General features: G+C 43.6%; 2 pseudogenes; one reads left to right on the top strand and one right to left on the bottom strand.

Moving 5' to 3' along the window:
* Positions 1-237: 237 nt before the first annotated feature.
* Positions 238-11,849, bottom strand: LOC117981240 (beta-glucuronidase-like; annotated as a pseudogene).
* LOC117981005 (ATP synthase subunit a-like) lies at positions 6,274-7,019 on the top strand (annotated as a pseudogene).
* Positions 11,850-13,618: the final 1,769 nt, after the last annotated feature.

Here is a 13,618-nt window from a genome sequence, read left to right as displayed (position 1 = left end):
ATGCACCACCATGCCCAGCAAATTATCGTATTTTTAGTAGAGACAGGGTTTCACCATGTTGGATGGGCTGGTCTCGAACTCCTGGCCTCATGTGATCCACCCACCTCAGCCTCCCAAAGTCCTGGGATTACAGGTGTAAGCCACCACGCCTGGCTTACCAAAACAGTTTTTTTTAATTAGCCAGGCATGGTGGCATGTGCCTGTAGTCCCAGCTACTAAGGAGGCCAAGGTAGGAGGATTGCTGCAGCCTGGGAGCTCAAAGCTGCAGTGAGCTGTGAACAGGCCGTTGCACTTCAGCCTGAGTGACACAGTGAGACCATCTCAAAAAAAAACACAAAAACTGGGCCTCCCACCAAGGGTGGGAAATATCAGAAAGCTCAGAGGACCACGCCTGGCCGTTCATCTGTCCTGGGCTCCTGCTGAAGCCCAGATGGGGGCAAAAGACCTCCCTTAACCAAGTTCCAAACCACCATTATCTCCAATGAGTACAGATCGGGGGGTGTTCGTGCATCAGGTAAGGCCACCAGAGGCTCCTGCCTGCACCCGGTACCTTCAGCTGGCCCTGAGTAAAGGCCCCAGTGGCCACGGCTTTGTTTTCTGCCTCCAAAAGATGCACTTCCAGCTGGATCTGGTTGCTGCACTTGAGGAGATCTGGTAATTCACCAGCCCTGCAGGAGGCAAGAGAGACCAGGGCTGAGGGAGGGACATGACCTGGGCCACACAAACGGGAGTGCCCCGCAGCCACCACTCCCAGGCAGCCATTTGTTTCTATTGTTTTTTTAAAATTTTATATACATATATATATATATACATATACATATATGTACACACATATACATATATACATATACATATATGAACACATACATATATATGTGTGTTCATACACATACACACACACACACACACACACACACATATATATTTTTTGAGACAAAGTCTCACTCTGTCCCCCAGGCTGGAGTGCAGTGGCGTGATCTTGGCCCACTGCAACCTCCACCTCCGGGGTTCAGGTGATTCTCCTGCCTCAGCCTTCCGAGTACCTGGGATCATAGGCGTGTACCACCTCGTCTGGTGAATTTTTGTATTTTTAGTAGAGTTGGGGTTTTGCCATGTTGGCCAGGCTGGTCTCCAACAGGTTTCTCTCTATTTTGTTTTTCTCCCTGTACGAAAGGACAAGAAAAATAGGACCTACTTCATAAAGTGCCCTTGCACTATAGATGATGTTAATCTCAATCTAACACTGTAGGTCCCTACGGACTATTTATTTCAACCATCTGCTGATGCAATACAACTTTTCACCAAAGAACCCTTACAACCCTCAACATCTACTATTGCCCTCTATATTGCTGCTCCAACCCTAGCCCTTTCTATCGCCCTTCTTTTGTGAACTCCCCTCCCTATACCAGACCCTTTAATTAATTTTAATATAGGCCTCCTATTTATTCTAGCCACATCAAGCCTAGCCGTCTACTCTATTTGATGATCAGGATGGGCATCCAATTCAAACTATGCACTAATCGGCGCATTACAAGCTGTCGCCCAAACAATTTCATATGAAGTCACCCTAACCATCATCCTGTTATCAGTCCTACTGAGAAGCGGCTCATTCAATTTATATACACTCATCACAACACAAGAGTCCCTCTGACTGCTCCTACCATCATGACCCCTAGCCATAATATGATTTATCTCCACATTAGCAGAAACTAACTGAGCCCCTTTTGACCTAACAGAAGGAGAATCAGAGTTAAGTCTCAGGTTTCAACATCGAATATACCGCAGGTCCATTTGCCCTCTTCTTTATAACAGAATATATGAATATTATCGTAATAAATGCCCTAACTACTACATTTTTTCTAGGAACATTACACACTATATATTCACCAAACTCTATACTACATATTTCATTACCAAGACCTTCCTCTTAACCTATTTTTATGAATTCGAACAGCATATCCCCGTTTCCGCAACGATCAACTCATACACCTCTTACAAAAAAACTTTCTACCACTTACACTAGTATTCTGTATATGACATATCTCAATACCCATCCTAATCTCCAGCATCCCACCCCAAACACAAGAAATATGTCTGACAAAAGAATTACTTTGATAGAGTAAACAATAGAGGTTGAAATCCTCTTATTTCTAGAACTATAGGAATTGAACCCACCCCTGAGAATCCAAAATTCTCCATGCTACCTATCACACCATGTCCTAAAGTAAGGTTAGCTAAATAAGCTATCTGGCCCATACCCCAAAAATGTTGGTTATACCCTTCCCATCCTAATTAACCCATTAGCTCAACTTATTATTTACCTTACTGTTTTTACAGGTACTTATCACAATGTTAGGCTCACACTGATTTTTCATCTGAACAGGCCTAGAAATAAATATACCAGCCCTCATCCCAATCTCAATTTAAAAAAGAAAACCCACTCTACAGAAGCAGTCACTAAATATTTCCTTATATGGGCAACCGCATCTATAGTCCTCATAATAAGTATTCTCTTCAATAACCTGTTCTCCAGTGAACAATAAATACTATTAATCAACTTTCATCCTTAATAATAATAACAGCTTAGTAATAAACTAGGGATAGCCCCTTTTCACTTCTGAGTTCCAGAAGTAACCCAAGGAACTTCCCTAACATTCGGTATACTACTCCTCACATGACAAAAACTGGCCCTATTTCAATTATATATCAAATTTTTCCATCAGTAAACACGAACATCCTCCTATCTCTCTTGATCTTATCTATTATAGTAGGCAGTTGAGGAGGACTTAACCAAACACAACTATGTAAAATTCTAGCCTACTCCTCAATTATTCATATAGGTTGAATAACAGCAGTACTAATATATAACCCAAACATTACCATTTTTGACCTAACAACCACTGCATTCCTAGCACTCAGCCTGAATTCAAGCACTACAACCCTATCACTATCCCATGCCTGAAACAAATTAACATGGTCAGTATCTATAATTCTATCAATTTTATTATCCCTAGGAGGTTTACCTCCATGAATAGGATTCCTGCCTAAATGAATCACCATTCAAGAGTTTACAAAAAATAAGTCTTATTATCCCAGCCATTATAGCTATCATAACTCTACTCCATCTGTATATTTACATACGCTTAGTTTACTCCACTTCAGTGACAATATTCCCCACATCAAATAATATAAAAATAAAATGACAGTTCAAAAATATTTCATATTACTTCTCCCCACACTTATCATCTTCTCTACCATCCTCCTACCAATCTCTCCACTAACACTATCCATAATCTAGAAATTTAGGTTAAGTAAGACCAAGAGCCTTCAAAGCTCTTAGCAAGTAAATTATACTTAATTTCTAAAAAAAACCCTAAGGACTGAAAAACTCTATTCTGTATCAATGGAATGCAAATCAATCACTTTAATTAAGCTAAGCCCTTGCTAGATTGGTGGGACTGAAACCACGAAAATTTAGTTAACAGCTAAACACCCTAATCAACTGGCTTCAATCTACTTCTCCTGCAGTTGGGGGAAAAATGGCGTACAAGCCCCAGCAGGATTCAAGCTGCTCCTTTGAGTTTGCAATTCAACATGCAAAGCACCTTGGGACAGGAAAAAAGAGGCCTTGACCTCTGTCTTTAGATTTACAGTCTAATGCTTACTCAGCCATTTTACCTTTTCTCACTTCACTTATGTTCACCAACTGTTGATCGTTCTCAACCAACCATAAAGATATCAGGACATTATACTTGCTATTCGGTGCATGAGCAGGGATAGCAGGTACAGCCTTAAGCCTCCTTATTTGAGCGGAACTGGGCCAACCAGGTACTCTACTAGGTGATGATCAAATTTACAATGTCATCATTACTGCTCATGCATTTGTTATAATTTTCTTTATAGTAATACCAATTATAACTGGAGGTTAATCCCTCTGATAATTGACGCCCCTGACATAGCATTTCCCCGGATAAATAATATGAGTTTCTGACTCCTCCCACCCTCTTTCCTGCTATTACTTGCATCCACTATAGTAGAGGCCAGTGCTGGAACCGGCTAACAGTCTACCCCTCCTTAGCAGGAAACCTAACATATGCGGGAGCCTCTGTAGATTTAACCATCTTCTCACTCCATTTGGCAGGTGTCTCTTCTATTTTAGGGGCCATTAACTTTATTACCACAATTATTAATATAAAACCTCCAGCCATGTCCCAATATCACACACCCCTTTTCGTCTGATCAGTCCTAATTACAGCAGTTCTACTCCTTTCTCTCCCAGTCCTAGCCGCCAGCATTATTATACTATTAACAGACTGCAATCTTAATACTACTTTTTTCGACCCAGCTGGTGGAGGTGATCCTATCTTATACCAGCACTTATTCTGATTCTTTGATCACCCTGAAGTCTATATCCTCATCCTACTGGGCTTCAGGATAATTTCCCATATCGTAACATACTACTCTGGGAAAAAAGAGCCATTTGGGTATATGGGCATAGTGTAGGCCATAATATCAATTGGCTTCTTAGGGTTTATCATATGGGCTCACCACATATTTACAGTAGGAACAGATGTAGATACATGAGCATACTTCACCTCTGCTACTATAATTATTGCTATTCCTACTCATGTCAAAGTCTTTAGCTGATTAGCTACATTACACGGCGGTAACATCAAATGATCTCCCGCAATACTCTGAGCCCTGGGATTTATTTTCCTTTTTACAGTAGGAGGTTTAACCGGCATTGTACTAGCCAATTCATAACTAGATATTGTTTTACATGATACATATTATGTTGTAGCCCATTTCCATTATGTCTTATCAATAGGAGCCATATTTGCTGTTATAGAAGGCTTTGTCCACTGATTCCCCCTATTTTCAGGTTATACACTCAATCAAATCTATGCTAAAACTCACTTTGCCATCATATTTATGTGTCAATTTAACTTTTTTCCCTGCAGCATTTCCACAGCCTATCCAGTATGCCTCGCCATCACTCCAATTATCCCAGTGCATACACCGCATGAGATACTATTTCATTCGTAGGCTCATTTATTTCCCTAATAGCAGTAACGCTAATAATTTTCATGATCTGAGAAGGCTTCGCTTCAAAACGAAAAGTTCTAACAATTGTGCAACCATCTACCAACTCAGAATGACTATATGGCTGTCCACCGCCCTATCACACATTTGAAGAACCAACCTACATGAAGACCTAAGCGAAAAAGGAAGGAATCGAACCTCCAGAGACTGTTTCAAGTCAATCCCATAACGTCTATGACTTTCTCAATAAGATATTAATAAAATTATTTCATAACTTTGTCAAAGTTAAGTTATAGGTTAAGCCCTATATATCTTAATGGCCCATCCAGTTCAATTAGGTCTTCAAGATGCTTCATCCCCTACTATAGAAGAACTACTTACCTTCCATGACCACACTCTTATAATTATTTTCCTAATTAGTTTCCTGGTTCTATACATTATTTCTCTAATACAACAAAGCTGATTCATACTAGCACTATAGATGCCCAAGAAATAAAGACTGTCTGACCTGTCTTGCCTGCCATCAGCTTAATCTTAATTGCCCTCCCATCCCTATGTATTCTGTATGTAACAGATGAAATCAATAACCCCCCTCTCACCATTAAAACAATTGGACATCAATGGTATTGAAGCTACGAGTATATAGATTATGAAGAATTAAGCTTCGATTCTTATATACTTCCAACAGCCAACTTAAAACCAGAAGAACTTCAACTCCTCAAATTCGATAACCAAGCATCCTCTCAATAGAAATTCCCATCCGCATGTTAATCTCATCCAAAGATGTCCTGCACTCATGAACTATTCCCTCATTAGGGTTAAAAACAGATGCAATCCCTGGACGCTTAAACCAATTTGCCTTAACCACTACATGACCAGGCCTCTACTATGGACAACGCTCAGAAATGTGTGGATCTAACCACAGCTTTATATCTATTGTTTTAAAATTAGTCCCATTAAAAACTTTCAAAACTTGGTCTATATCCACACTATAATCTCACTGTAAAGCTACCCCAGGGTTAACCTTTTAAAGACTTCTTCTGACAGAAATCACACCTCTCTACAGTGAATTCCTCAACGAGATACTTCCACATGACCTATTATTATTATATCAACAATCATAACTTTATTCTCGATTATTCAATTAAAACTATCAAATTTCATTTACCATACACCCCCTACACCAAAAATAATTGAAACACAAAAACATAACAACCCTTGAGAACTAAAATGAACGAAAATCTGTTCACCTCATTTACTGCCCCGACAATCCTAGGTTTACCCGCAGCAGCACTAATCATCTTGTTTCCCACCACACTCCTTCCAACCTCCAACTATTTAATTAATATACTATCTAATTAATATTATCTAATTAGTATCATCTAATAACTATCTAATTAATATTAATATAATTAATACAAGATTGATTTCTATTCAACAATGACTAGTTCAACTTGTTCTAAAACAAATAATAATCACACATAATATTAAAGGACGAACCTGATCCCTTATACTAATATCCCTAATTCTCTTTATTGCCTTAACCAATCTCCTTGGGCTTCTACCCCACTCATTTACACCAACTACTCAACTATCAATAAATCTCGGTATAGCAATCCACTTATGAGCAGGAACAGTAATCACAGGTTCCACTTTAAAACTAAAAACTCCTTAGCTCTCTTCCTGCAAGGCACGCCCATATCACTTACCCCTATACTAGTAATCATCGAAACCATTAGTCTACTTATTCAACCAATGGCACTAGTTGTACATTTAACAGCCAATATTACGGCCAGTCACTTACTCATACACTTATTGGAGGAGCCACACTAGTATTATCAACTATTAACCTTCCCACAGCTTCAATTACCCTTATTATTCTAATTCTATTGACCACTCTCGAATTCGCTGTGGCCCTTATCCAAGCTTATGTCTTTACACTATTAGTAAGCCTTTATTTATATGACAACACATAATGACCCACCAAACACACACCTCTCATTTAGTCAAACTCAGCCCTTGGCCATTAACAGGGGCTCTCTCAGCTCTCCTAATAACATCTGGCCTAGCTATATGATCTCACTTTAACTCTATTACTCTTTTAACTTTAGGCCTACTAACCAATACACTGACTATATATTAATGGTGACGTGATATTATCCCAGAAAGTACATTTCAATGCCACCATACAACAATTGTCCGAAAGGCCTCTGATATGGAATTTATTTATTATCTCAGAAGTATTTTTCTTTGCTGGATTCTTCTGGGCATTCTACCATTCCAGTCTAGCCCCAACTCAAGAACTAGGAGGACACTGACCCCCAACAGGCATTTCTCCCCTCAACCCTCTGGAAGTACCCCTCTTGCATCAGGGATTTCAATTACTTGAGCCCATCACAGCCTACTAGAAAATAATCAAAAACAAATAACTGAAGCACTACTTATCACAATTACCTCAGGTATTTACTTCACCCTCCTACAAGTCTCAGAATACTTTGAGGCTCCCTTTGCTATTTCTGATGAATTTATGGCTCAACATTCTTTATAGCTACAGCCTTTCACGGACTTCACGTCATTATTGGATCAACATTCCTCACTATCTGTCTCTTCTGCCAATTAAAATATCACTTTACATCTAGCCATCACTTTGGCTTCGAAGCCGCTGCCTGATATTGACACTCTGTAGATGTAGTATGACTATTCTTGTATATTTCTATTTACTGATGAGGATCTTACTCTTTTAGTATAAAGAGTACTACTGACTTCCAATCAATTAGTTTTGACAACATCTGAAAAACAGTAATTAACCTAATACTAGCCCTAGTAATCAACACCCTATTAGCCTTATCACTAATAGTTATTACATTATGGCTCCCACAACTTAATATTTATATAGAAAAATCCAGCCCCTACAAATGCAGATTTGACCCATTATCCTCCGCCTGCATTCCCCCCCCATAAAATTTTTTCTAGTAGCCATCACATTCCTCCTATTTGACTTAGAAATCGCCCGATTACCCTTGCCATGAGCTCTTCAAACAAACAACCTGACACTAACAATCAGCACAGCCCTTATACTAGTTATCATTTTAGTACTAGGGTTAACTTATGAATGAACTCAAAAAGGATTAGACTGAACTGAATTGGTAGATAGTTTAAGCCAAAATAAATGATTCTGACTCATTAGATTATAATAGAACATATTTACCAAATGCCTTCTATTTATATCAATATCATATTAGCATATACCATATCACTTCTGGGGATATTAATCTATCGATCCCACCTGATAGCATCCCTAATATGCCTAGAAGGAATAATATTATCATTATTCATCATAAATACCCTTATAACTTTAAATATACATTTCACCCTAGCATTCATAATACCCATTACCCTCCCAGTATTTGCTGCCTGCAAAGCTGCAGTGGGCCTCGCCTTACTAGTTTCAATCTCCAACACGTATGGCCTAGATTATGTACGTAACCTAAATTTACTTCAATGCTAAAAATTATTATTCCAACAATTATACTGCTATCAATAACATGACTCTCTAAAAACTCAATAATCTAAATCAATACGACTATTCACAGCCTAATCATCAGCTTCATTGCCCTATTATTTTTTAATCAATTCAGCAATCTATGCAACTTCTCATTAACTTTCTCTTCTGATCGCTGACATCACCCCTTCTAATCTTAACAGCCTGACTACTACCTCTTATAATTATAGCAAGCCAGTACCACCTCTCCCAGGAGTCACCCCTATGGAAAAAGCTCTATATTTCCATATTGATTTCCCTATAATTTTTTTTAAATTATGGCATTCACAGTCACAGAACTAATTATATTTTATATACTCTTTGAAGCTACGCTTATCCCTACCTTAATTATTATCACCCCCTGAGGTAACCAACCAGAACGCCTCAATGCAAGCTCGTATTTCTTATTTTATACACTAATGGGATCTCTCCCCCTACCTATTATACTTATTTATACTCGAAATACCTTAGGTTCACTGAACATAATAATATTTAACACCCAAGAACTATTAATTTTCTGATCCAATAACCATATATGATTAGCATGTATTATGGCTTTTATAGTAAAAATACCCCTATATGACTTCACCTACGACTTCCTAAAGCCCACATAGAAGCCCCTGTTGCTGGCTCAATAGTACTTGCAGCGGTTCTCCTAAAACCAGGCGGCTACAGCATAATACGGCTTACCCTTATCCTCAGCCCCCTGACAGAATATATAGCCTACCCCTTCCACATGTTATCCTTATGAGGGATAGTTATGATAAGCTCTATTTGTCTATGACAAACTGATCTAAAATCACTTATTGCATATTCCTCCGTAAGTCATACAGCACTTGTTACTATGGCTATCTTCATTCAAACGCCCTGAAGCTTTACTGGTGCAATTACCCTCATAATTGCCCATGGACTTACTTTGTCCTTACTATTCTGCCTAGCAGATTCAAACTATGAGTGAATCCATAGCCGAATCATATTACTCTCTCGAGAGCTTCAAACACTACTCCCACTAATAGCCTTTTGAAGACTTATAGCAAATCTTACTAACCTTGCCTTGCCCCCCACCATTAATAGGAGAACTCTGTAATGGTGGCTTCATTCTCCTGATCAAACATCACCATATGCTTATAGGACTTAATATATTAATCACAGCCCTTTATTCTTGTTTAAGTTCTTATTTATTTATTTATTTAATTTATTTATTTTGAGACAGGGTCTCACTATGTTGCCCAGGTGGGTCTCAAACTTTTGAGCTCAAGCAGTCTGTCCACCTCAGCCTTCCAAAGTGCTGGAATGACAGGCATTAACCACCGCACCCAGACTAAATTCTTTTAAATTTGGAACTGCGGCCACAAAACACTGTCAATAATCTCGCCACTGCACTCCAGCCTAGGCGACCGTGCAAGGCCTCATCTCAGAAAAAGAAAAAGATATATTTTAAAAATGAAAAGAAAACTTAAAAAATCCTTACACTCTGGGAGGCCAAGGTGGGTGGATCACCTCAGGTCAGGAGTTCAAGTCCAACCAGGCCAACATGGTGAAACCCTGCCTCTACTAAAAAAATACAAAACTAACCAGGCATGGTGGCAGGTGCCCATAATCCCAGCTACTCAGGAGGCTGAGGCAGGAGAATCCTTTGAATCCGGGAGGCGGAGGTTGCAGTGAGCTGAGATCGCACCACTGCCATCCAGCCTGGGCGAGAGAGCAAGACTCTGTCTCAAAAAAAAAAAAAAAAATAAGACAGGGTCTCCCTCTGTTACCCAGACTGGAGTGCAGTGGCACAGTCATAGCTCACTGCACCCTTGACCTCCCAGGCTCAAGTGATTCTCCTGCCTCAGCAGCTGGGACTACCAGCATGCATCACCATGCCTGGCTAATTTTTTAATTTTTTGTAGTGATGGTCTTGCTATGTTGCCCAGGCTGGTCTTGAACTCCTGGCCTCAAGTGATCCTCCTACCAGGGCCTCCTTGCAAAGAGCTGAGAGGACAGGCATGAGCCACCATGCCCGGCCCCCCGAAGCTGCCTATTCCTTGAGCACGATGTGTAGCAAGGGGAGCTGGAGTGACAGCAGCACGGTGGGGAAGGGACAGGATTGCCACCCTGAGCTGTGTGACATTAGGCCAGACCCCTCTTCTCCAAGTGAGGTCAACCACACGGGTAATTTCGGGAGCCTGTGCCCCAGTCAGCCTGGATTTTACCTTCATAGGTAGATAGGAAACTATGAGGGTTCAGAGATGCTGGGAGAACCTTTTCCCTGGGAGAGCTTTCCAAACAGGAAACAAACAGAGCCACCCTGGGCCCCACTGAGGGAGGATCCTACCAGCACTGTCGTGCTCCACGCCGGTGGTGATGGTGATGTCATCGATGTAGGTGGTAGGTGTCGTGTACAGAAGCACAGACCGCCGCAGTCCTGCGTAGTTGAAGAAGTCAAAGTCTGTGTTCTGGACAAAGTAACCCTTGGGATACCTAGGGTCGGAGGACAGTGGTTCGCTGGGCCCTTGCCTTGAGTCCCTTGACCTCAGCTCACAGGCCTCCTCAGATCCAGGGCCTCCACTCTGCCAAGGCCACCCTGTCCCTAGCAGGAAGACCACAGGGTGGGATGGGAAGGTAGGTGCGTGCGGTGGAGACAGGATGGTATCCACTTGGAGGTGTTGATCATGTAGCAGATGGTCCCTGGTGTCAGGGTGAGCGTTATTATTGATGGTGATAGTGATGCGGGGGCAGGAGGACAGGGGCCACCTGGACCAGACTGCTGCTGTCGGTCTCTCATGCTCTAGCGTGTCGACCCCATTCACCCACTGCAGACACAGGAGATATGAGGAGGGGGCAGCAGGTTGGGGCATGAGGAGGGGCCCTGCTATCAGGCACTCCCTCACATAACCTGCAGCATGGGGCTCAGGGGCCTGCCAGCCAGACAGGAAGAATGGCATCCCAGGGGTGTAGATCAGGCCACCTATCCCCCTACACAGGGCACAGCCCCCAGGGCAGGGCAGGGCCCCCCACCATCCCACCCCAGGAGACAGGCTGTAGGTGGCTGCTGGGGGTCCCATGCTGTTCAGCAGCCATGCCCACCCACCTACCCTGCCTGCTCCTGGCTGCACTGACCACAGTGGCATAGGAGTGGGCACTGGCAATCCTCAGCACCACTCTTGTGCGCAGGTGCTGGGTCCATTGCTCCGGCAGGGTCACCTCCTGTTCGTACAACACCCAGCCAACAAACTGCCGCAGCCACCAGTCCTGACAGATGTCGTTGAACCTGGAGGGAACCGGCACGCCCAGGGTGGGGCCCGATGGTGGAGAGAACAGCCGCGCTCACCTCCTAGGTCCCCAAAAAGATCCCGGGCCAGTGTGCTGCAGAGCTGTGCCCCCAGGCCTAGTGCAAGTCCTGACACATAGCGGGGACTCTTGGCAGAACGGACAGACAACTTGCTGAGGACAGATCAATTGCCAAGGCGGTTTGTGCACCTGGACTAGCGGGGCCAAGAGTTCCTCTTCGGAGTGGATGGGGCCCAATATCTCCCAAGACAGATGACCCACTGCCTGTCACAGGGAGGAAGACTGTTTGGGGGGATGCGGGGCTTTGCTTAGGACACTGTGAGTGGGACGCACGCTGGCACCCAGCCCTCTTCTCTCTTCCTCCTGTACTGAATGGTGCAAAGTTTTTCTAAGGGGATGCAAGCAAGGAAAACGCGGCCCAGACCTCACCCGGTCCCCCTTCTCTGCTGACCATATCCAAGTTAGGAGGAAAACAGGGGTGGTGTCCTTGGCCTGATATCATGTCCTGTCCTCAACCTGAACCTTGAAAACCAAGGGACCTTCCTGCCTCAGCAGAGCTGACCTCAGGAGGTCTAAACTGTCTCCCTCCTCCCAGCTCTGTGCAGCACATGCCGCTCTGGCCAGACCAGTGTCTGTGTGGCTCATGCCTGTAATCAGTGCTTTGGGAGGTCAACGTGGGAGGATGGCTTGAGGCTAGGAGTTCGAGACCAGCCTGGGCAATGCAGTGAGACCTATATCTTTAAAAAAGAAAAAACAATTTATTTATTTATTTATTTATTTATTTATTTATTTATTTATTTATTTTTTGAGACGGAGTCTCACTCTGTCACCCAGGCTGGAGTGCAGTCCAGTGGCTCTGTGATCTCGGCTCATTGCACCCTCCGCCTCCCGGGTTCAAGCACTTCTCCTGCCTCTGACTCCCGAGTAGCTGGGATTACAGGTGTGTACCATCATGCCCAGCAAATTTTCGTATTTTTAATAGAGACGGGGTTTCACCAGTCTGGTCTCGAACTCCTGGCCTCAAGTGATCCACCTGTCTCGGCCTCCCAAAGTGCTGGGATTACAGGCGTGAGCCACCAAGTCTGGTCAAGGTTTTGTTTTTTTTTTTTTAATAGCCAGGCGTGGTGGCCCCAGCTAACTTGCAAGCCTGGGGCGGGAGAATCCCTTGAGCTCAGAAGTTAGTATTACACCACTCTGCTCCAGCTTGGGCGACAGGGCCAAACCCAGTCTCAAAACAATTTTTAAAATTTAAAATAAACATTAAAAAGAAAGACACTGCCCGGGCTCACCCTTCGTCTCGTGAGAGGGTTCGGCAGCAGCGCTTCCTTCTTCTCCCGCCTCGGCCCTCCCCAGTTCCCCCGGTCTCCCCGTCCCCCAAGTCTGCGCCCCTAAGCCCATTGACCTTTAACTTCCTGTAGGGCGCCAGCTCCGGGGCGCCCAGGGGAAGGCGCCTGCAGGGAACCGGGGCTCCCCCCTCCCACCGCCGGGCTTCCGGGCGCCTCCCGGCCCTGCCCCACAGCTCCCGCAGCGGCCGCGGGTACCACTGCTCCTCGAAGCCCTGGCGTCGATTGTCCAAGTCGGCGCGGAAGCTCCAGAGGCCGCCCAGCTCCTTGGACTCCCGCGACGGGCTCTCCCGGGGATACAGCATCCAGCCCTGCAGCGCCAGCGCGCAGCCACCGCCGTGCCTCGGATCACACTTTCCCCTGCACCGCTCGGCAGCCGTCTGCGGGGCTAAGAGCAGCGCCGGAGGAGCCCGGC

This window comes from Pan paniscus, chromosome 6 (assembly GCF_029289425.2).
Source record: "Pan paniscus chromosome 6, NHGRI_mPanPan1-v2.0_pri, whole genome shotgun sequence".
NCBI classification, from domain to species: Eukaryota; Metazoa; Chordata; class Mammalia; order Primates; family Hominidae; genus Pan; species Pan paniscus.
This window is presented reverse-complemented; position numbering and strand designations above follow the sequence as displayed.